The sequence below is a fragment of the Hyperolius riggenbachi genome, chromosome 11 (assembly GCF_040937935.1).
Source record: "Hyperolius riggenbachi isolate aHypRig1 chromosome 11, aHypRig1.pri, whole genome shotgun sequence".
Taxonomy (NCBI): domain Eukaryota; kingdom Metazoa; phylum Chordata; class Amphibia; order Anura; family Hyperoliidae; genus Hyperolius; species Hyperolius riggenbachi.
Window position 1 is genome coordinate 28,782,193 of NC_090656.1, and position 25,446 is coordinate 28,807,638.

The 25,446-nt window shown below is 46.2% G+C and overlaps 1 protein-coding gene across 4 annotated transcripts in view; it reads right to left on the bottom strand.

The window, feature by feature from the left end:
• The window catches only part of MC1R (melanocortin 1 receptor), a 39,412-nt gene extending 14,288 nt beyond the window's left edge, over positions 1-25,124 (bottom strand). Inside the window, exons 1-2 of one of the 4 annotated variants that reach the window (XM_068260919.1) lie at positions 24,970-25,124; positions 18,515-18,862 (exon numbers count right to left, since the gene is read on the bottom strand). The gene's annotated coding sequence lies outside the window, so the exon portion shown is untranslated. Of the gene's footprint in view, positions 1-636; positions 677-18,514; positions 18,960-24,969 lie in introns of those variants that run through there. The other 3 variants (XM_068260918.1, XM_068260920.1, XM_068260921.1) reach the window with 3 other exon arrangements.
• Between the last annotated feature and the right edge of the window lie 322 nt (positions 25,125-25,446).

Sequence of the window (25,446 nt, forward strand, 5' to 3'; positions counted from 1 at the left end):
GGGGATTCCTGAAAGGTCTCCCTCAGCCACGCACAATACAGTATAATAATGTGGTAGGACATCATGCTGGGTACACATAATGCTATTTCCTGTCCGACTGACAGGATCTGACAATTATTTCCTAAATGTGCAATCTGCTCCCGTCGACAATGGGATTGATCAGGAGCAGTTTGGATACAGATCATAATGAGGACAGCCGACATTGGTAATGAAGGGGAAAGTGAAGCATTTATACAGCAGGGCACAGGGCTGTGCTCATACCTGTCTGTGCGCTATCATGTTCCTCAGAGCTGCTCCATGCTCTGTACACACACTGCTGCTCCACCCAAAGTCAACTGTAGCAAAGAAAGAAAGGGGGCAGTGCTGTGAGCTGCAGGATATCTGCAGATATTCTGGTGTATCAACTCGTGCCTGTCACCAGACACTGCACCGGCCCTGGTCTGAGGGGGGATTCTGGGCAGCTGTAATTCCCCCCCCCCCCCCCCCCCCGCGCGCGTTTGCCTATGCCGGGGCCCATAGCGCCTTAGCTACACCACTGCAGGAGGGTGAATACGAAGAGGCAGAGAGGTGAAAAGTGGTGGGTGAATACAAAGAGGCAGAGAGGTGAAAAGTGGTGGCAGAGGAGTATACACTCACCTAAAGGATTATTAGGAACACCATACTAATACAGTGTTTGACCCCCTTTTGCCCTCAGAACTGCCTTAATTCTATGTGGCATTGATTCAATAAGGTGCTGAAATCTCTCTTTAGAAATGTTGCCCCATATTGATAGGATAGCATATTGCAGTTGCTGAATATTTGTGGGATGCACATCCAGGGCATGAAGCTCCCGTTCTTTCACATCCCAAAGATGCTCTATTGGGTTGAGATCTGGTGACTGTGGGGGCCATTTTAGTACAGTGAACTCATTGTCAGGTTCAAGAAACCAATTTGAAATGATTCGAGCTTTGTGACATGGTGCATTATCCTGCTGGAAGTAGCCATCAGAGGATGGGTACATGGTGGTCATGAACGGATGGACATGGGCAGAAACAATGCTCAGGTAGCCACCGGCATTTAAACGATGCCCAATTGGCACTAAGGGGCCTAAAGTGTGCCAAGAAAACATCCCCCACACCATCACACCACCACCACCAGCCTGCACAGTGGTAACAAGGCATGATGGATCCATGTTCTCATTCTGTTTACGCCAAATTCTGACTCTATCGAGACTTATCAGACCAGGCAACTTTTTTCCAGTCTTCAACTGTCCAATTTTGGTGAGCTTGTGCAAATTGTAGCCTCTTTTTCCTATTTGTAGTGGAGATATGTGGTACCCGGTGGGGTCTTCTGCAGTTGTAGCCCATCCGCCTCAAGGTTGTGCATGTTGTGGCTTCACAAATGCTTTGCTGCATACCTCGGTTGTAACAAGTGGTTATTTCAGTCAACGTTGCTTTTCTTTCAGCTTGAATCAGTTGGCCCATTCTCCTCTGACCTCTAGCATCAACAAGGCATTTTCTCCCACAGGACTGCTGTATACTGAATGTTTTCACCTTTTCACAGCATTCTTTGTAAACCCTAGAAATGGTTGTGCGTGAAAATCCCAGTAACTGAGCAGATTGTGAAATACTCAGACCGGCCCGTCTGGCACCAACAACCATGCCACGCTCAAAATTGCTTAACTCGCCTTTCTTTCCCTTCTGACATTTGGTTTGGAGTTCAGGAGATTGTCTTGACCAGGACCACACCCCTAAATAGATTGGGGTGGATAGAGGATGCGGAGGGGTGGATAGAGGATGCAGAGGGGTGGATAGAGGATGCAGAGGGGTATATAGAGGATGCAGAGGGGTGGATAGAGGATGTAGATGGGTGGATAGAGGGTGCAGAGGGGTGGATAGAGGATGCAGAGGGGTATATAGAGGATGCAGAGGGGTGGATAGAGGATGCAGAGGGGTGGATAGAGGATGCAGAGGGGTATATAGAGGATGCAGAGGGGTATATAGAGGATGCAGAGGGGTATATAGAGGATGCAGAGGGGTGGATAGAGGATGCAGATGGGTGGATAGAGATTGCAGAGGGGTGGATAGAGGATGTAGATGGGTGGATAGAGAATACAGAGGGGTGGATAGAGATTGCAGAGGGGTATATAGAGGATGCAGAGGGGTATATAGAGGATGCAGAGGGGTATATAGAGGATGCAGAGGGGTGGATAGAGGATGCAGAGGGGTGGATAGAGATTGCAGAGGGGTGGATAGAGGATGCAGAGGGGTATATATATAGGATGCAGAGGGGTGGATAGAGGATGCAGAGGGGTATATAGAGGATGCAGAGGGGTATATAGAGGATGCAGAGGGGTGGATAGAGTATGCAGAGGGGTGGATAGAGGATGCAGAGGGGTATATAGAGATTGCAGAGGGGTGGATAGAGGATGCAGAGGGGTGGATAGAGGATGCAGAGGGGTGGATAGAGGATGCAGAGGGGTGGATAGAGATTGCAGAGGGGTATATAGAGGATGCGGAGGGGTGGATAGAGGATGCAGAGGGGTAAATAGAGGATGCAGAGGGGTATATAGAGGATGCAGAGGGTGGATAGAGGATGCAGAGGGGTGGATAGAGGATGCAGAGGGGTGGATAGAGGATGCAGAGGGGTGGATAGAGGATGCGGAGGGGTGGATAGAGGATGCGGAGGGGTATATAGAGGATGCAGAGGGGTATATAGAGGATGCAGAGGGGTGGATAGAGGATGCAGAGGGGTGGATAGAGGATGCAGAGGGGTGGATAGAGGATGCAGAGGGGTATATAGAGGATGCAGAGGGGTGGATAGAGGATGCAGAGGGGTATATAGAGGATGCAGAGGGGTGGATAGAGGATGCAGAGGGGTATATAGAGGATGCAGAGGGGTGGATAGAGGATGCAGAGGGTGGATAGAGGATGCAGAGGGGTGGATAGAGGACGCAGAGGGGTATATAGAGGATGCAGAGGGGTATATAGAGGATGCAGAGGGGTATATAGAGGATGCAGAGGGGTGGATAGAGGATGCAGAGGGGTGGATAGAGGATGCAGAGGGGTGGATAGAGGATGCAGAGGGGTGGATAGAGGATGCAGAGGGGTATATAGAGGATGCAGAGGGGTGATAGAGGATGCAGAGGGATACATAGAGGATGCAGAGGGGTGGATAGAGGATGCAGAGGGGTGGATAGAGGATGCAGAGGGGTATATAGAGGATGCAGAGGGGTATATAGAGGATGCAGAGGGGTGGATAGAGGATGCAGAGGGGTGGATAGAGGATGCAGAGGGGTATATAGAGGATGCAGAGGGGTGGATAGAGGATGCAGAGGGGTGGATAGAGGATGCAGAGGGGTGGATAGAGGTGAGCGATAGGCTAGCTCCTCTGCACCGCTACATCTTACATAACACACTGACTGCAATTCCCGGATCTCACAGTATGAATCTGTAATCCTTCTACAAGCAGCAATGAGCTCATCACTGAGCTGAAATTTTGGCAACATATCAGACTGCAGCCAGAGGCAGCATTTTATTGGGTCATTGGGGTGCCTTTCCTGCGGAGGCCTGTGGCATCACCTGGTGGTACAGACTGGAATTGCACCGACATGATCCCAGATACAGTGCAGTCACAGCTGTCTGCCCTGAAATCACCTTCTAAGTGTGAATGAAATGAAACCAGCAGAAGCTGAAAACCAGGACACGGAGATTAGAGCTTACACTGGGTTACACAAGTCAGATTAAACGCTTCAGATGGAGAGATTTTGCAATTCATTGATTTCAAGGGGACGTTCCATTTGTTATTGTAAAAACCACAGCGCTTTCAGTTCAGCTACATCCATCGCAAAGCCTAACAGATAATGGTGTTTCAGCTTGCTGACTTTGCTGTATGTGCAGTAATTCCACATTGTTCCTAGCCGATTGTATTAGGTTGCATACACACATGCAATTTTGATTGGCCAATCAATGACCAATTTTACCACCATCCATGTAGCATAAGTGCCAACAGATTTTGACGTCTATGAACACATTTTGTAAGTAAGCTCTTATAGTACATGGAAGTGGTAAAACTGGCCAATCAAAATTGGATGTGTGTACCAGGCTTCAAGGACACCTGAGTAGAAAATAAACTAATGTAATAAACAATTGTATCTATCTTCCTTCTCCTAACAATGACTTTTTAAGATATTCCAGTTTTATTTTATGTTTAAATCTACTTTTTAAGTTTTAACTGTTTTATTGTTTTTGCTCAATGACACATTCAATGAAGTATGCCAGAGCTAAAATCTAGGAACTATTGAACCTTTTTTTTTCTCTTTCCTGCTTCAGAGGCCATTTTCTGCTAGGAAAGTGTTCTATAGTTGGAATTCCTTATCAGTGAGGATCACACTGTAGTCACTTCCTGTCGGAGTCAGGACTGAGTCAGCCATTTACATGCCTGATATTTAACTCTTTCAGGCATAGAAAGAAAATAAGGAACACAGCACAGTTATTTGTGTGCTAGGCACTGTACATACACATGTCTATCTCATCATGTCACCTCGGGTATCCTTTAAGAACGGAGAGAGTCCTACATTGCTTTCGGGCACATGGATATGGTAAGCTTTGTACACAGGTGCAAGGACTGTCGCCTGGCAGGAGTCGGGACTCAGTCCCTTGGAGTTGACTCTGTACAGACATGTCCCTAGCCTGCAGACTAGTGACATGTTCTGTTGCTATGGAGGAGGGAGGTGGGCCGACAGCACAGCGCATGAGTATCAGGAATTTCATTGAAAAGGTGTGAAAATATCTTTTGGGAGAAAACTTAGGAGAAGTGTTAATTGAATATGGGGCAATATCTACTTATCTCATGATTTCTCTCTCCTTATCTGTCTATCATATACATGATTTGGGTCGCTAGTGGTTTCCCTAGTTTGTAATATTTTTGGCCCGGGTGCCTATATGGCTAAGTACTGAAATTATGAAGAGAGAGGGAGGGGCGGCGGGACACAAGCCAATAGGAAGTGTCAAGAAAGGGACAGACATTAGGTGGGCGGAGCTCCGCCCGGGCACCTGTATGCTGTCACATATGCTAATGTGACTGCCACTAGACACCAGGAAACTGTATAGGGGAGGAAGGGGGCCACTAGACAACAGGGAACTGTATAGGGAGGGAGGACCTCAAGATACCAGGGAACTGTATTGGGGGGCACTAGACACCAGGGAACCATTAGGGGGGCACTAGTCAACAGATAACTATATAGGGGAGGGATGACTAGAAGACACCAGGGAACTAGAGGGGGGCACTAGACACCAGGGAAATGTATAGGGGAACGATGACAACAAGACACCAAGGAACTGGGGGGGCTCTAAACACCAGGGAACTGTGTAGGGGATGCAGGGGTACACTAGACAACAAGGAACTGTGTAGAGGAGAAAGGGAACAACTAGACACCAGGGAACAGTATTGGTGTGCTAGGAGGACATTAGACATCTGAGAACTGTATAGGAGATGGAAGGAAGCCACATGACACCAGGAAACAATATAAAGACATTAATGACATACGATATTGAGGATGGCCCGTGACTTGGTCCTAGTTTTAAATTCTGGCCCACTATATATTTAAGTTTGACATAATTTCTCTTTTCTTGGGCTTGATGCTTGAAAGCCCAGTAAATTTGCTGCACGCCGGCAGCATATGGTAATTTTACTGGTACTAACGCCAAGAGAGCAGCAACAGCTACTCATTTGGCCCAAAGCATTACCGGGGTACAGCACATGTTCCTATCGTAACATGCGCTACCTTAGCAATGTGTGCGTTCACGGCCGGCCTTGCACCTGAGCGACCGGAGCAGTCGCTCAGGGCGCCACCTCTCAAGGGCGCATGTGCACAGGACAGTGTCCGCCCCTCGCCGCCCAGCTGTCTCTCCCCACCTCCGCTCCATCTGTAATTAAAGCAGAGCTACAAGAAAATGCTCGCTGATGTCCACAAATGCGGACATCGGCTGACATTTTCTTCTAGCGCCACTCTAACTACAGATGGAGCAGAGGCAGGGAAAGAAGAGTGATGTCAGCACTGGAACGCAGAAGTCAGGTGGGTCATTCACGACCCGCTGCTGCTGCTGCCACAGAACGGGGGGACTCGGGGCAACTATACTACCTATACGGGGCAAATTGACTACCTACATTGGGGGCAACTATACTTTCTATACTGAGGGCAACTATGCTACCTATACGGGGGCAACTATACTAGCTACCTATATTGGGGGCACCTACACATGAGATCCTATACTGAGGGCACCTATGCTTGGCTATCTTCGAAAAGGTTGGGAACCACTGTCCTAGGAGATATCTCAGGAGAAAAGGTGAATTGCATATGGGCGTGTGTGGGTGTGTGTAAGGAGGATGGGGGGGCACCAAAATCAGGTTTTGCTCAGGGCACTGTGAAACTTAAGGCCGCCCCTGTGTGCGTTACCCCGGGAGGTCACTAGGGATGTGCGAGCAACCTTTACAAGTTTGGTCTTGCAGTCAATTGGCCCTAATCAAGCTTAGAAAAATTCGTACAAACTCAGCTACCAAATTTTACATATGGCCACCTTTTAGGCAAGAATGGGGATGTACAGCCTAAGGGTGGGCAAGCAACAAAAGAATGGGAAGAAAATATGGGAAACGGCTTCCACTCGGTCAATAACTTCTTCTCACAGTGTAGACCTTTCCTCAGCAACCAATTTTAGGGCAATTTACATGGGCAGTTGAACTGTGTGCTCAGTAAGCAGTTGCCAAGCAGCAGCGAGCAGTTAGTAGGCAGAAGTGAGCATTTACCAGGCAGCAGCAAGCAGTTGTGAGAGTATGAGAGGCATTTCACTGCCTATCAACTGTCCGTGGAAAAAAGACCTTAAGACACTGATTCCCAACCCATGTGCCGCGACACAGCATCGGGTAAGTGTCGCCGCTTGCCGCCCGCTCTGTCTCTCCACGCTTCTCCCAGCCTTTCCTGCGCTGTAATTAGAGGCTGGCTACAAGAAAATGGCCACCGATGTCCACAAATGCGGACATCAGCGGCAATTTTTTTGTAGCTATCTAACTACAGCCGGAGAGGAGGTGGGGAGAAGCAGGAAGAGAAGATGCCTGTGAAGGAGGAGAGGAGCTGGCAGGTACAAGGATAGAGGAAGCGGCCTCCAGCTTAGGATACACGAGCGGCGGCTGTGGAAAGGGAGGGGGAAACAAGCTGGCCACCACCTGAAGACAGCTATACTAGCTACCTATACCGGAGGGGGGGGGGGGGGGGGCAACTATACTACCCATACTGGGGCATCTATACTACCTATGCTAGGGCAGCTACAGTATACTATCTACCTATACTGGGGCATCTATACTATCCATACTGGGGCAGCTATACTACCTATGCTGGGGCAGCTATACTACCTATGCTGGGACAGCTATACTACCTATACTGGGGCAACATTACTACCTATACTGGGGCATCTATACTACCTATGCTGGGGCAGCTATACTACCTATACTGGGGCAGCTATACTAGCTACCTATACTGGGGCATCTATACTACCTATACTGGGGCATCTATACTACCTATACTGGGGCATCTATACTACCTATGCTGGGGCAGCTATACTACCTATACTGGGGCAGCTATACTAGCTACCTATACTGGGGCATCTATACTACCTATACTGGGGCATCTATACTACCTATATTGGGGCAGCTATACTTCCTATGCTGGGGCAGCTATACTTCCTATGCTGGGGCAGCTATTCTACCTATGCTGGGGCAGCTATACTACCTATGCTGGGGCAGCTATACTAGCTACCTATACTGGGGCAGCTATACTACCTATACTGGGGAAGCTATACGACCTATTCTGGGGCAGCTACACTACCTATACTGGGGCAGCTATACTACCTATACTGGTGCAACTATACTAGCTACCTATACTGGGGCATCTATACTACCTATACTGGGAGCTACTAAACTAGCTACAAGAGCTGCGAACCGGGAGACATCCAGATTATTCTGTCCGTATATCTCCCAGTTACCTGTGCGGGCTGGGCGGGAGGGTCAATCTTACCTGTCTGACGTCTTCTTCGGTCCGTCCCTTGGCGCCTCCCACGATGCGGTCCAAGCGGTGGTCACGTGATTACAAACACTTCCTCCTTCCAGGTTTAAGGAGGAAGTGTTTGTCATCACGTGACGCATGTCGAGCGCATCGTGGGAGGCACCGAGGGATGGACGAAGAAGACGTCAGACAGGTAAGATTGACCCCGCCCACCCCACACAGGTTTACTGGGAGATAACCAGATAGCAACTATCCGGATGTCTCCCAGTTCCGGATTTGAGCAGCACTACTAGCTGCCTACACTGAGGCAACGAGGCAAGTAAACTACCTATACTGGGGGCATCTATGCTAGCTACCTATACTGGGGCAACTATACTACATATACTGGAGGTAACTATGCTAGCTACCTATACTGGGTCAACTATACTACCAATACTGGAGGTAACTATGCTAGCTACCTATACTGGGGCAACTATACTACATATACTGGGGGCAACTATGCTAGCTACCTATACTGGGGCAACTATACTACATATACTGGGGGCAACTATGCTAGCTACCTATACTGGGGCAACTATACTACATATACTGGAGGTAACTATGCTAGCTACCTATACTGGGTCAACTATACTACCTATACTGGAGGTAACTATGCTAGCTACCTATACTGGGTCAACTATACTACCTATACTGGAGGTAACTTTGCTAGCTACCTATACTGGGGCAACTATACTATTTATACTGGGGACAACTAACTATACTAGCTACCTATACTAAAAATTTGCAAATTGTCGGTACAATGCTATCATTCCAAATTGGAGGGGGGCCCTAATTGTCCCCCTGAAAGGTTCTAGCCTTCATTTTTAAGTGTATTCAGGATAATGTACTCTTTCCATCCATTTCGTGGTTATTAGTATTTATCTAATATACGGTACATATGTGATGTGTCACAGAGATCTGAACGTTTGGTGTGATATGTCACGACTTCAAAAAGGTTGGGAAGCACTGCCTTAAGAGATCACAGCACATGCCTTTATAAGAAGGAGGAGGGGTTTCTCATTTTTTCTTGTGATTTAGGCCTCTTTTCCACAGAAATTTGAGCTGTGTGCTCAGCAAGCAGTTGCCAGGCAGCAGTGAGCAGTTACCAGGCAGCAGCAAGCAGTTACCAGGCAGCAGTGAGCAGTTACCAGGCAGCAGTTACCAGGCAGCAGTAGGCCTAAGGCCTCTTTTCCACGGACTGTTGAACTGTGTGCTCAGCAAGCAGTTACCATGCAGCAGTGAGCAGTTACCAGGCAGCAGTGAGCAGTTGTGAGCGTTTGAGAGGCATTTCACTGCCTATCAACAGTCCGTGGAAAAGAGGCTTAACTCACCATGATATCGTGCTGGAGTTGACCCATTTGGAATCTCACCCTGATGGATTTCCTGCATGATAAGGACTTTTCCTCTTTGGGATTTTTGCTCTGTTTCTTCATTATTTTATTTTTTTTGTTCTTCTCTTTTTTTTAATTTTTTTATTTTTGGTCTTTTTTTCCCTTTTTCCTTCTTTTTTCTTCTTTATCTCTCCTTTTTGTTTTGTTCTGGATTTTACTTGCAGTTTGGACACATGGTACTGCATGAAACATTGCAATCATGTTTTATTGTATAAAGGAATGAGGAATGTATTGGTTTTATACATGTACGCATTATGTATTACTATGCTAGTTGAGTATTTTTCTCAATAAAATTCAATGTTGTAAAGAAAAAAAATAATGTGAATGAGCCCTAATTCTTCTCCTGTCTCTTCTAGTCAATTCCCCATTGTATGAACACACTACATAGCAGGAGGTAGAGTTTCTCTTTGACAAGTTCTTGTGTCAAACTCTCCAGCTGTGTCTTCTAACTTTTGAGCTGCTGAAAAGGTCAGAATCACCTCTCTGTGATTTTCCATAAATACATTACTGCTGTACCTGAAGGTCTCTCACATTAAAGTCATCTAGTAATTCAGAACTGCAGATTGGGATATAGTTTTAACTTAATTCATTAATTCAAAATAGTTTGACCTCTACATCCCCCTGAAAGTCTAGAATCAGCTGATCAAATTAAGGCTTCTTTTCCACAAGCAGTTGATAGGTAGAGTTGGGCCGAACCTCCGATTTTAGGTTCGCGAACCGGGTTCGCGAACTTTCGCGGAAGGTTCGGTTCGCGTTAAAGTTCGCGAACCGCAATAGACTTCAATGGGGATGCGAACTTTGAAAAAAAAAAAAATTATGCTGGCCACAAAAGTGATGGAAAAGATGTTTCAAGGGGTCTAACACCTGGAGGGGGGCATGGCGGAGTGGGATACACGCCAAAAGTCACCGGGAAAAATCTGGATTTGACGCAAAGCAGCGTTTTAAGGGCAGAAATCACATTGAATGCTAAATGACAGGCCTAAAGTGCTTTAAAACATCTTGCATGTGTATACATCAATCAGGGAGTGTAATTAAGGTACTGCTTCACACTGACACACCAAACTCCACTGAACAGAACAGGTATGCAGTGGCGGGTTCACTGAACAGAACAGGTATGCAGTGGCGGGTCCACTGAACAGGTATACAGTGGCGGGTCCACTGAACAGAACAGGTATGCAGTGGCGGGTTCACTAAACAGGTATACAGTGGCGGGTCCACTGAACAGAACAGGTATGCAGTGGCGGGTTCACTGAACAGAACAGGTATGCAGTGGCGGGTCCACTGAACAGGTATACAGTGGCGGGTCCACTGAACAGAACAGGTATGCAGTGGCGGGTTCACTAAACAGGTATACAGTGGCGGGTCCACTGAACAGAACAGGTATGCAGTGGTGGGTTCACAGAACAGGTATGCAGTGGCAGGATCAATGAACAGGTATGCAGTGGCAGGATCACTGAACAGGTATGCAGTGGCAGGATCAATGAACAGGTATGCAGTGGCAGGATCAATGAACAGGTATGCAGTGGCAGGATCAATGAACAGGTATGCAGTGGCAGGATCACTGAACAGGTATGCAGTGGCAGGATCAATGAACAGGTATGCAGTGGCAGGATCAATGAACAGGTATGCAGTGGCAGGATCAATGAACAGGTATGCAGTGGCAGGATCACTGAACAGGTATGCAGTGGCAGGATCAATGAACAGGTATGCAGTGGCAGGATCAATGAACAGGTATGCAGTGGCAGGATCAATGAACAGGTATGCAGTGGCAGGATCAATGAACAGGTATGCAGTGGCAGGATCAATGAACAGGTATGCAGTGGCAGGATCAATGAACAGGTATGCAGTGGCAGGATCACTGAACAGGTATGCAGTGGCAGGATCAATGAACAGGTATGCAGTGGCAGGATCAATGAACAGGTATGCAGTGGCAGGATCAATGAACAGGTATGCAGCCAGGGACAAGCTAAGGCTAACTAATCTTTCCCTATGAGAGACTGCAGTAGCTCGCCCTACTCTAACTAATGCAGGCACACGAGTGGCCACGGCCGCCGCTGCCTGCCTATATAAGGGGGGGTGGGGCTCCAGGGGCTAGTGTAGCCTAATTGGCTACACTGGGCCTGCTGACTGTGATGTAGAGGGTCAAAGTTGACCCTCAGTGCATTATGGGGCGAACCGCAATGGGGCGAACTTTTCCGCAATAAAGTTCGCGTGCGGTACCCGCACGCGAACCACCTAGGTTCGCGCGAACCAGGTTCGCCGGCGAACCGTTCGGCCCAACTCTATTGATAGGCAGTGAAATGCTTCTCAAACTCTCACAGCTGCTTGCTGCTGCCCGGTAACTGCTCACTGCTGCCTGGTAACGGCTTGCTGAGCACACAGTTCAACTGATCATGGAAAAGAGGCCTCATTGTTCCTGGCCCCAACCTCTAAACTAGGAATGGTAAATGAAATGAGATGCAAATAATTTAGAGTTGAAGCAAATTTTATGCTAATTGAGCAGTTACCAGGCAGCAGTGAGCAGTTACCAGGTAAAAACAAACAGTAGCCAGGCAGCAACAAGCAGTTGTGAGGCTGGGAACACACTAGGCAGAAGCGATAGCGTTGCGTAAAACGCAGCGTTTATGCGTGTAATGCTCAATGGGACGCATAAAGAACCGCATAGGTGTGCGTTTTGTAATATGTGTTTTTAAAAATGCTGGTTTTGTTGCATATTTTTCAAAAAAAGAGGCCTAAGGGCTCTGCCTCTGACACAGGGGACCTGGGTTCAAATCTCGCCTCTTCCTGTTCAGTAAGCCAGCACCTATTCAGCAAGGAGACCTTGGGCAAGACTCCCTAACACTGCAGGGTGATTTACTGAGCACACCCTAGTTGCTGCAGCTCTGGCGCTTTGAGTCTGCCAGGAGAAAAGCGAAATATAAATGTTATCTGTCTGTCTTGCGGCTGATGGCAGCCACCGTACAACAGCAGATTTTCCAGTTCTACCAGAAATGTCACCTATCTTCCACTTATTAATGACCAATTACTGCCATTTAGCACTCGTTAGACATTGAGTGTGTGTGTGTGTGTGGGGGGGGGGGGGCAGTATTACAGTTACAGTATGAACAAATAAATATTAGTAATAATTAAAGAAAGTATGAATTGCATAGTACACGTTAAAGTGGATCCGAGGTGAACTATTACTCATTATTATTATTATTATTATTTAGTATTTATATAGCGCCGACATATTACGCAGCGCTGTACAATGTATATATATATATATCTTGTCACTAACTGTCCCTCAAAGGAGCTCACAATCTAATCCCTACCATTGCCATATGTCTATATTATGTAGTGTACGTACTGTAGTCTAGGGCCAATTTTTAGGGGGAGCCAATTAACTTATTTGTATGTTTTTGGAATATGGGAGGAAACCGGAGTGCCCGGAGGAAACCCACGCAGACACGGAGAGAACATACAAACTCCTTGCAGATAGTGCCCTGGCCGGGATTCGAACCAGGGACCCAGCGCTGCAAGGCGAGAGAGCTAACCACTACGCCACCGTACTCATTGCATAATTGTGTTCCTTTCCTATTGTTTATAGGGCATTCCTCAAGCCAAATACTTTTTTGTTTTAATACTCTAATTCCCTATAAACTAAATAAGCCCCACCCACAGTTTTCAGAGAGCCTTGGCATGGGAGCTCAGTCTGGGCAGGAGGAGGGGGAGGTATTACTAGCCAGAGATTTCAGAGGCAGAGGGGAGGAGGGAGGAGGGGGATTAGGTTTTTTTCAGTCTGAGTGCTGATGGCGCAGATAAGCCTGCCTCTGTGTAATGTTTACAGACAACATGGCTGCTGTCATTGTATCACAGGAAGAAATAATCATATTCTATTAAAGCAGTATGCAGACAGATTTGCTGTTTAAACCATCTAAACTGTACATAAGATATATAGACAAGTTACTTGTTATAGTTAGTTTTTCATCTCGGATCCGCTTTAAAGTGACACTGAAGCGAAGAAAAAAATTGTGATATAATGAATTGGTTGTGTAGTACGGATAATTACTAGAACATTAGGAGCAAAGAAAATAGTCTCATGTTTTTATTCAGTTATATAGTTATTTTAATAACATTGCTTCATTCTCTAATATTTGCAGTTTACATGCTACTCAGCATTCTAAATTATTTTACAGAGCAGGCCAGTGAACTATTAAACCCCTTCTCTGCAGAGAGAAAGAAAATAAATTTACAGACACTTGAGATAATAAGCTTCAGAAGACAGAGCTCTCTGCGACTTTGAAAGTTGTGGAGCTCAGTGGCTCTTTTGCATAGATAACAACTGGAGTTTCTTAACTCTTCCTGTACTGGAAACAAAGATTAGACTTATGCCTCTGCTCCTAATGTTTTATTTCTTAGCTGTACTACACATACAAATCATATCATACTTTTTTTTTCCGCTTCAGTGTCTCTTTAAAGGGGCCCATACACTCAGCCGATTTTCTGGCCGACCGATCGATCCCGATCGATCGATTGATCGTTTGCAAATCGGTTGGCCAATCGACCGATCGATGGCCGATTTCGATCGATTTCGATGGATTTCCATCGAACTGGCTGGGTGGAAAATTTAGGTCGATCTGATGAGATTGCTTATCAGTTTGCATTGGCCTTAATGGAAATCTGATGGCAAAAAAATGCCATCAGATCGAATTTCAATAGATTTCAAACTGAAATCTATTGGAATTCTATCCTGGTAAAAAATGTTCTAAAAACGCATCAGATAGATCATCAGATGCATTTCTTATCTATCTGCTGCCAATCTGACGAGTGTATGGGCACCTTAAGGCTATAACGGATTGAAGTTGGTAACATACTCCGGCACCTGCTGTGCTGTCTGTTGCGATACTGACTGCAATCATTACGCTGGATAGAGCAGCAGAAATAGAGAGAAATGTGTGCAGTAGTGCATCTCATATCACACTGCAGTGCTCAGCATCAACGGGAGAAATATACTGTATGTTACTTCTGTCTGTATGTTGTTCCTGCATATAGCACAGTAAACTTAGCACTTTATGGCGGGTACAAACTGTATATTATTATTATTATTATTATTTATTGTATTTATAAAGCGCCAACATATCACGCAGCGCTGTATATCCATTTCCTTTACTCTCTGCTCTTTTATTTAAAAAAAAAATCTGAGGCTGAAAAATATTATTTTAAAAAACAAATATTTGCCTAAGGAGAGGGAAGCCTCTGGATCTTAAAGAGAATCTTTACTGTAAAATTCTTACAATAAAAAGCATACCATTCTATTCATTATGTTCTTCTGGGCCCCTCTGTGCTGTTTCTGCCACTCCCTGCTGGAATCCTGGCTTGTAATTGCTAGTTTTAGGCAGTGTTTACTAACAAAAGACATGGCATGTGATAGGCTGAGAGGAGCTCAGTCTGTGACTCATACAGAGCCTGCAGGGGGCCTGGAGAGGGTGTGTATAGCTTCTATCCTAACACAAACAGAGTAGCACATTCCTGCCTGAGTGCCTGAGCCCGACAAAGCCATCAGAGGAAAGAAGATTAGATTATATAACAGAGATAATACAGCCACTGTGCAACTAGGAAAGGCTGCAGTACGCCAGACCACATTAGAACATGTATAGGAACTTATAGGATAGAAGAAATAAGGCTGAACATTTTGCTTCCCTCATTGTCATCTGGTCCCCCTATTGCCACTTGCGGACCCTCCAGCTGACCGGGGGCGGGCTCAGATGCACCATTGCCGTCCTCGTGCTTGAAGAGCAATGAGACCCCGATCAGATTACTGACAAGCCCTTATCTGTTATCTTAAAGGATAACTGTAGTGCTCCCATATTTATTTCCTTTTAAGCCATACCAGTTTCCTGGATGTCCTACTGATTCTCTGCCTTTTAATACTTTTAGCCATAGACTCTGAACAAGCATGCAGCAGATCAGGTGTTTCTGACATTATTGTCAGATCTGATAAGATTAGCTGCATGCTTGTTTCTGGTGGTATTCAGACACTTCTGCAGCCCACTAGATCAGCAGGGCTGCCAGGCAACTGGTATTGTTTAAAGGATACCCGAACTGAAACGTGACATAATGAGATAGACATGTGTATGTACAGTGCCTAGCACACAGATAACTATGCTGTGTTCCTTTTTTTCTTTCTCTGCCTGAAAGAGTTAAATATCAGGTATGCAAGTGGCTGACTCAGTCCTGACTCAGACAGGAAGTGACTACAGTGTGACCCTCACTGATAAGAAATTCCCCTTTTTTACCCCTTTCTTGCTCTCAGAAGCCATTTTCTGCTAGGAAAGTGTTTTATAGTTGGAATTTCTTATCAGTGAGGGTCACACTGTAGTCACTTCCTGTCTGAGTCAGGACTGAGTCAGCCACTTTCATACCTTATATTTAACTCTTTCAGGCAGAAAAATAAAAAAAAGGAACACAGCATAGTTATCTATGTGCTAGGCACTGTACATACACATGTCTATCTCATTCTGTCACGTTTCAGTTGGGGTATCCTTTAAAAGTAAATATGGCAGCCTCCATATTCTTCTAACTACAGTTGTCCTTTAGGAGGGTCTGCGCTTGGTGACAGGACCAGAGGACGCCAAGAGGAACCTCATTAGGATCCAGAGGCTTCCCTCCAGGGCTGGGCCGAGACAGAGGCCAGAGAGGCTCCAGCCTCAGGGCGCAGTGTAGGAGGGGGCGCACAATTCACTCAGCTATCATTCTTATATTGTGTTTGAAGCAGAGAGAAATAAGAAAAGAGGACACATGGCAGTGACTGCAAGCCAGATAACTATAGATTAAGGTGTTGAGGGGGTGGGGGCCCTGGGGCGCCTCTTACTCTAATATCGTGTGGGGAGGCACTTTGGTGTCTCAGCCTTGGGTGCTGGAGGACCTTGTCCTGGCTCTGCTTCCCTCTGTCTTCTCAGGTAAGTATCTGATTTTGAAAACCCTTCTTTTCACGCTCTGTCACCAAGCCAAAAAAGTGAGATTGCAACATTGGAATCAGACAGAGGTACCCACTAAACGTGAATGGATAAACCTAGTGAATAAACCCGTCCTTGTCCCAGGATGCAAAACGATCCTGCCCCTGCCCTGGGGGAAGAGGCTTCAGTCTACAATTAGTTAAATGATTGTTTATGGTCCTTTCACTCTGTGTTCATTGCAGATTGTTGTAACGGACGATACCATCACATCGCAGCACAATGATCTTCCTATGGTGCTTTCACATACAGTGCGGTACAGCAAACTCACAACGATGGTATCGCAACGCAATGTGCATAGTGTGAAAGGAACTTAAAGGAAAACTTAAGTGTCCTAAAAAAAATGACTTGTACTCACCCGGAGCTCCCCTCAGCCTCCCCGCAGCTGAACGGTGCCCTCGCCGTGTCTCTCCGGTGCAGCTGGACTCGCCGGCGGCCACTTCCGTTTTGGCCGTCACCGGCCGACAGGCTGGGAACGCGGCTGATTAGACGCGTTCCCGACCGCAATAGCATTAAAGAAGGCGCTATTGCGGCCGGGAACGCGTCTAATCAGCCGCGTTCCCAGCCTGTCGGCCGGTGACGGCCAAACCGGAAGTGGCCGCCGGCGAGTCCAGCTGCATTGGAGAGACACGGCGAGGGCACCGTTCAGCTGCAGGGGGCTGAGGGGAGCCCCGGGTGAGTACAAGTCATTTTTTTTAGGATACTTAAGTATTCCTTTAATACTTTAAAAAAAGATTCAGGATTTCATATTAAACTGTAATGGTAACTATTTTGCATTTGTGAGACATGATCAGTGTTTAGTTTGGGTCCGCTCTTATGGCTGTCAGTGGTTCTTGTCAGAATCTAGTTAAAGAGAACCTGTAAGAAAAAAAGAAAGCCTCTGAATTCTAATAGGGCTTCCCCCTTCCTCCTGTGCAGCAGGGATCCAGCGCTGGGACCCCTGGCGCTGTACCGGCTTCCCCCTCGGGCTCCAGCGAAAATAGCCATGTCCGATCGGGTTCCGCTCTACTGCACAGGCATCTCGTGCCTTTGCCTATCTCCACTGGAGCCTGAGGGGGAAGAAGGTACTGCGTCTGCACTGGATCCTAAAGGTAAATATCGCTGCATGCTGCAGGCGCTACCACACCTCACTGCGCGCATTTTGTCGGCAGATTTTCGGGGGGAGCCAGTGCTGGATTGTAGCTACACAGGAGGACGGGGGAAGCCTTATTGGGGCCCAGAGCCTTCCCCCTCCCGAGGTAAGTACCCTATAGGGGCACTTTTTTTTTTCCTTACAGATTGTAAAAGTAACAATTAGTTATTTTGTGCATAGGCTGACTGAATAAGAAAACATTTGTCTATCGATCACCATTAGAATCCCAGCTGATTCAGATAGAGATTAAAAAAAAAACACCCTTGAAAAGTTTGGACCAGGTAGCTTCAAAATGGAAAGAAAAAAAAAAAACATCCTATCTGCAAATAAAGCATTAAAATTGCATTAGCAAAATTCCACTATTTGCTACCGGAAACACAGATAATTCTCTACGCGATGACTTCTAGGAAAAGATCTGATTCTACATGGTGTAGGACAACATTTTATTGGTATGTACCCCTTTTAAAACCCTGTACACACCAAGTACCCCCTAGCATAGTAGACATTATCACAAGTACCCCTTGACAAATGCAAATTCAATCGTAGTTCATGATCATTGGTTCTAAACAATTTCCAAGCACTTACTATTGCTTTTAAATAGCTAAAACACTAAATTGGTGTTGTTTAAATAACATTTATCATTTTCTAAAACTTTAAATTTGTTATTTTTGGTTAAGTATATCAAGCCCGAGTACCCCCTGGAACCATCAGAAGTACCCCCTGGGGTACACATACCACACGTTGAGAACCTAGGGAGTAGGAGACAGGGCAACCAGAAGAACCACAGAGAAGCGCAGGCAGGAGGTACCTTCTGCGCACCTGGTGTCTCTCATGTGAAGTAGACCCCAAATCTGGGTGGTATCACCAGTCCACCAATGATGGTATGTTCAGGTGACTCTGCTATTGTCAGACACAGAAAACGTACCTTGTGTGAAGATCAGGGGGTCCAGCTAGTGAACTTGTCCTTTTGCCTCATTCAGGGTTGGGGCTCTTTATGCTTAGTCCTGTGGCAGCTTTCTGCACATTTTGGTGTCCTTATAGTCTCTGTGGTTTTTATAGTTCTGCTTCTGCTTGCATATAACACTGTTTCCCACTGTGCTACTGACATACCAGGTTGATGTTCTTCTGCTTGGATAGCCTCACGGTAGATTAGGTGCTCAGACTTTCTCCTACGGACAGCAGGGTTCCCAGGTCGAACCTTAAGAGGTCTCCCGGTGGGACTCCCTCACCTTTTTGTCTTTCTCCTCTTCGCCCTCTCGTTGCACAATGTCCACTATAGAGAAGGATGTGGGTTTTTTTCAGCTGAGGTTACAATAAAGACTTATCATTTCTCCTCTCTGTAGTCCTTAAAGGCATCTTCCCAGCCCCTCCTAGACAGCAGGAAGGACACACATGACTGAGGAGGCCAGAGGCAGTGGATAGTTATGAAACATCTTAAAAAGCATGCAGTGTACGATCCACCACCCTTTAATTAAAAACAAGAAGCTCTTACTGGTCTCTTTTACGGACTGATTTCATAATGGATATTTATAGATCGCATTCCTAAGCACATCCTACAGCCAGCATCCTCATGTCTGTAAACTGTCAAGGTTAATGGTACAATGCACTCAGAATTACGGATTATGTCTTGAAATATGTCAAGAAGACAATGAGGTTGATGCACTCAAGTTGGAGAACATTGGAGAATATAAGTGATCCTGGGTGACAATGACCTTCTCATGCTTTTCCCTGTGCATTCATTTTTTAGCATTCAGGATGATCATCTAAACTTCTAAAGTGCCACCAAGCTGACAGAAATGTCACAGGCAGTGCAATTCACACCTTTGCCTACAAATACAAAAATATCTGCCACCACAACTTTCCAGCAGAAACACAACCCACACATCAGTTTAGCAATTCAGCTCTTGTTGGCAATCCTCTTGTTAAGCAAAGCCTGTGACACTACCTGCGGCGCTCCTGACAGAATGACACAGAGGACCTTATTCAATTCACTTTTTCTCCTACGTATATATACTCGCATATAAGCCGACCCGTGTATAAGCTGAGGTACCCACTTTTCCCTCAGAAACCAGGAAAAAGTGATTGACTCGCATATAAACCCCCTCCCGAGTATAACCCTTTGCCATAGTAGCCAGATGTGCTCCCAGTACGTCAGCCTCTCTCCCCATAGTCAGATGTGCCCCAAGGATGATACAGCTGTGTCTCAAGATGACACTAGATGACAACATAGATATGAGACACAGCGATTGCCACACAGGAAGAATCACCCTTCATTGCACCGCTGACATGTTGCTTGCACACTCTGCTCCACAAGCAAGGGGAAACAGGCACTCCTGAGCAGTGCTCTTCGCTCACCATGTTGCAGGGGATGCGGGGGGTGGGAGCCAACTGGCAAGAGCAGGGTCACTAGCGCAAGATCCTTACTCTCCTCTTCCAGCATCAAAACTTTCTCCACCATCCATCCTGCTCCACTGACTCACATATTAGCCAAGGGGGTAACTTTTCAGGGCATTTTGGGTCGCGTCCGGCAGAAGTGACGGCACCCAGTACCGGCGATAAAGGTAGCGGAGGACGGCACCGTGGGAGCGTTCCATGCGGACGGGGCTGGAGGAAGCCCCAGGTATCAGATCAGTGAATAATGGCGCACAGCGCCTATGCATAAGAATGGTGCCGCATTAAAAAGATACGCTTATCGCTATTTATCGTTAGTACTGCATAATAATGGCACACAGGGAAAGGGGATCTTAGGGTTAGGCACCACCAGGGGGGTTAGGGTTAGGCACCACCAGGGGATCTTAGGGTTAGGCACCACCAGGGGGGTGGTTAGGGTTAGGCACCACCAGGGGGTGGTTAGGGTAAGGCACCACCAGGGAAGTGGTTAGGGTTAGGCACCACCAGGGGGGTCTAGGGGTTAGGGATAGGTACAGAGAAGGTTCTGTGTGTTAACGCCAAATAACGATAAGGCTTTAATGTTAAATAGTGATAAGCGACAAACTGATAAGCGGCAACACCGTGCGCCGTTATTCGCAGGCGCCATTTTCAAATGGATCCTCAGGCATGTATAAAATCTTTTTTCATTTTTTAGCTAGTCTTCGTCTCTGGTTCCCTTTAAGTCACCAGCAAACAAGAAAATACTCAAAATAATTTTGACTGTACCTTTTCACCTACTCTTTTGGTACTTTTTTAATATGCAGAGTGCTGAAAAACAGATGAAAAATTATCTCCTAGGAGAAAACTTAAAGCGGAACTGAAGTTCCCTAACATTTCACTTACCAGGGGCTTCTACCAGTCCCCTGCAGACGATCTGTGCCCGCAAAGTTGCCATACGATCCTCCGTTCCCACACTACGGCTCACTCTCACTTCACGCAGTTGGAGTGCAGTGTGCCGTGCGTCCTCAGTCACACTCCCATCGGCGGGCGCATACTGCGCAGGCGCAGTAGGGATTTTCTCGTACTGCACCTGCGCAGGATGCTCCTGGCTACGGGAACACGTGCGAGGATACGCGTGGTCAAGGCTCAGTGGATGACGACTTAGAAGTTGGCTTCCATTATGTTAAGAAAAGAGAGCCGCAGCAGGGGAATGGAGGATCGTTTTGAAATGGTGTGGGCACAGGTCGGCTGCAGGGGGCTGGCAGAAGCACAAGATTTTATGGCAGTGTTACAGAGGCAGGGTCCAATACTTTTCTGCACTCAGAGCAGGGAAATCTGCCTTAATTATTTTAAATAGTTTCAAGTATTGGAAAAGATGTTGCATCTATGTTACAGAAAAGGGAAACGCTATAAAATAAAGAAAATAGGTCACAGCATTTGTCTTCGTCCAGTCTTAAGGCGCTCATAGATCTACTGAATGTTTTGCCCGGTTGACCATCACATTCAATAATTTTACTGAATTGGATTAAAATTGTTGCCTCAACAAGAATTCCTCATTGATGATTAATTTGATTTCGGACTGAAACCGGTGAAATGTATTATTCGATCAAGGTGAAAAGTCAATTGGGTGCATGGCGGTAATGGCATGCGCTATTACAATGGACCCCCAGATCGCTGTCCACCCAAGTGTAAAATTCTCACCTGTTCCACTGGTACAACTCTTGGCCTCCTCCAATGTCACCCCGCGTGGCACCAGGCGCGTGTGTCACATCACACATGCCCCACATGGTACACATGTGACCTTGTGCTGGCACTAACGGTAATGGCAAACATGGGGGTGACAGCAGATGGGGCCAGGACTCGGGCCAGCGGGACAGGTGAAATTTTACACTGCATGGGCATGGAGGGACACTTCACATTTTGATGGTAGAAACGGCATCCAGATAATCAGGAATCGGTCTGCAGTGTTTGGGCAAGCAACGGATCTCTCTGATCAGAGGGAGATCTGTCTCAAGGTCGATTTGCCCATAATTGGCTAAATATATGGGCACCTTTCTATTCCAAATCTAGAGCCTGATGAAGGGAGGTCTGGCAGCAGCTATCAGCAGCATGGGGGGGGGGGGGGTGCAGGGTGCTTGATAGGCTATTTCTAGGCCATTTCAGGTTGTAAGAACATAATGGAGGGTTTGGGCTTCTATGATTATCCTTAAATGCCATACCCAGGGCCGGTTCTCTCATGAAGCAAGGTGAAACACTTGCATCAGGCACAGAGATTACAGGGGCAGCATTTTTATATTTTGTTTACACTAACAGCATGCAGTCAGAGTAGGAGGAGAGCGAGGTGAAGAGGTCATCATTGGGGAAAAGCAGCTTGTTGTGCTGTGTGAGGAGTCTGACAGTGAGTGAGGAGGGGGGGGGGGGGCAGGAGAGCAGCAGTGTTACAATTGACTTGCACAGCAGAAGGGAGGAGGTGGCACTGCTGTCCTGACTGAGCAGGAATGGAGTGGCTGAGGGTGAGCAGTGTGTTTGTCACAGACTCACAGCCAGCCAGTGTGCTATTGTGTTGAGCTGCAGCATGTCATGTGAGAACATTAAAATAAATGAAGCAGAGTAAATTGTTGGGTGCTGTATGATCATTTCAAATCGGGGAAATGGGGGGGCATCCTCACAAGTTTGCCTCAGGCAGCAAAAAGTCTAGAACCAGCCCTGGCCATACCCTCTTTGTCAATATTTTTATGCACGATTATTTCATCCATAGCCATGATAAAATTAGGATTACATGGACAACTTACAGGACTAGGATATGTCACAATAATCATTGGAATGCTATACAATTTGGATTACTTGGTTGTACAAATGTGCCAACACTACCATTCTTCCACTGTATGGTACTGTCTTTCTTTGCTGAATTTGGATTTCCCTATGGCTGCTGACTGCTGATCATATGAAATATAGAAAGTCAGGGCCGGATTTACCTCACAGGAGCCTATAGGCACAGATGATCTGGCACCCAGAGCCGGGACAAGGTCCTCCAGCACCCAAGGCTGAGACACCAAAGTGCGCCCCTCCATCCCTCCCACCCCAGCCGTCACACACTAATTGCTATTAGACTAAGAGGCCCCCATGGGCCCACAACCTCCCCAACACCTTAATATCTAGTTATCTGGCTTGCAGTCACTGCTATGTATCCCCTTTTCTTATTTCTTTCTGCTTCAAACACAATTAGGAATGACAGCTGAATGAATTCTGCGCCCCCTCCTACACTGCGCCCTGAGGCTGGAGCCTCTCCAGCCTATGCCTCGGCCCGGCCCTGCTGGCACCCTAGACTTCGCCCTCCATGAACCTACAAAACCGTTTCGCAAGTTTGTTGGCTGGCCCAGCGGTCACTTCTCCCTTACTTCCCTTGCCCGTCACAGGTAGCTACAGGTGCCCCTTAGTATTGGGTAGCCAGAAGTATCCTCAATATTAGGTAACTAGAGGTGCCTCTGACTGAAGAGAGATCTTATCAGTGGAATGACGAGAGTAGGGTGAGTAACCTCTCATTTACACTCTCATCAAGGAGGGGAGTGAGCCGCCTTTCCATCATCAGGTGCCTGTAGGCATGTGTCTACAGTGCCTTATGGTAAATCCGGCCCTGTAGAAAGTACAGCACTTCTCTAGGGACCATTCAGGGTCACTGTAGTGTTTTTATCCTTCTCTGATGGCTTTTACAGGTCCTTTTCAAAAAATTAGCACTGGACTGTTTCTCAGTGGTCCAAAGTACTTTTTTCAGATGAAAGCAACATTTGCATGTCATTCGGAAATCAAGGTGCCAGAGTCTGGAGGAAGACTGGGGAGAGGGAAATGCCAAAATGCCTGAAGTCCAGTGTCAAGTACCCACAGTCAGGGTCAATGCAGCTAGCTATCAGGAGATTTTGGAGCACTGGTTCCATCTGCTGAAAAGCTTTATGGAGATGAAGATTTCATTTTTCAGCACGACCTGGCACCTGCTCACAGTGCCAAAACCACTGGTAAATGGTTTACTGACCATGGCATTACTCTGCTCAATTGGGCTGCCAACTCTCCTGACCTGAACCCCATAGAGAAGCTGTGGGATATTGTGAAGAGAAAGTTGAGAGACGCAAGACCCAACACTCTGGATGAGCTTAAGGCCGCTATCGAAGCATCCTGGGCCTCCATAACACCTGAGCAGTGCCACAGGCTGATTGCCTCCATGCCACACCGCATTGAAGCAGTCATTTCTGCAAAAGGATTCCCGACCAAGTATTGAGTGCATAACTGAACATAATTATTTGATGGTTGACTTTTTTGTTTTAAAAACACTTTTCTTTTATTGGTCGGATGAAATGTGCTAATTTTTTGAGTTAGGAAATTTGGGTTTTCATGAGCTGTATGCCAAAATCATCAATATTAAAACAATAAAAGGCTTGAACTACTTCAGTTGTGTGTATTTGAATCTAAAATATATGAAAGTCTAATGTTTATCAGTACATTACAGAAAATAATGAACTTTATCACAATATGCTAATTTTTTGAAACTGACCTGTAATGCCCGTGTCATAAAGCGTGTTAGATATTGCTTTTCAAGTGGCTCTAATTTCTTGTTCTCTTAGATCAACATGTGAGTGTTTTTTCACAGCCTAGTTTACTTGCCATTTGAAAGGGTGATCTTACATAAGAACTTACATAATATTATTATTGATTTATTAATAGTCAACATATTCTGTGGCGCTGTGCAAAGTTAGAAACAAACATGGGCTACATAATAAAACAAAACAATGGCGTACACCAAAAATAAATACCGGTACAAAATACAAAATTGGTAATTATAGTGACAATTGACAAATGAAACATGATAATTAAATTGTATAACAAATTCAAAGACACAGATGAATAACAAATTCCTAGACACAAAAGGGTGAGAGGGCTCTTGGGAGCTTACAATCTGAAGTCTAAAGGAACGGGGAGGGAGGGGGGGTATAGAATATACATACCTAAAGAAATACATACCTAAAGAAATGAAGAACACTTTGCTAGCTGCGTGTGCATTCCGATCGCCGCCGCTCCGCGCTGATTCGCCGCCGATCGCCGCCAATCAGTACCAGGCAGAGCTGAGGGGTGGATCGGGACTCCCTTCTATAGCTGCTGTGTCCTGTGTCTCTGACTGAAGTGTCTGAAGATAGCAGAGGAAATGTAACTTGTAAACATTTGTAATTGTCTTTGACACCACAACTTTTCATACTTTTTTGCTTTCAGAGAAAAATCTGTAGTCTGATATGCAACACTGGCTGTGAATTGAAGCAGACACCCTTTCTGCAACGGATTTATTCCAAATAAAGTTAAATCCTTCACACATTGAATTACAGCTTTTGCCTCTGATATTTAACATGAAAAGTAGGAAAATGTTTACACTGCTACTTAGACATTATTTGTACATAGTTATTTTTCCTTTAAATCCAGTAAAACCAATAACAACGAGTTGCATAC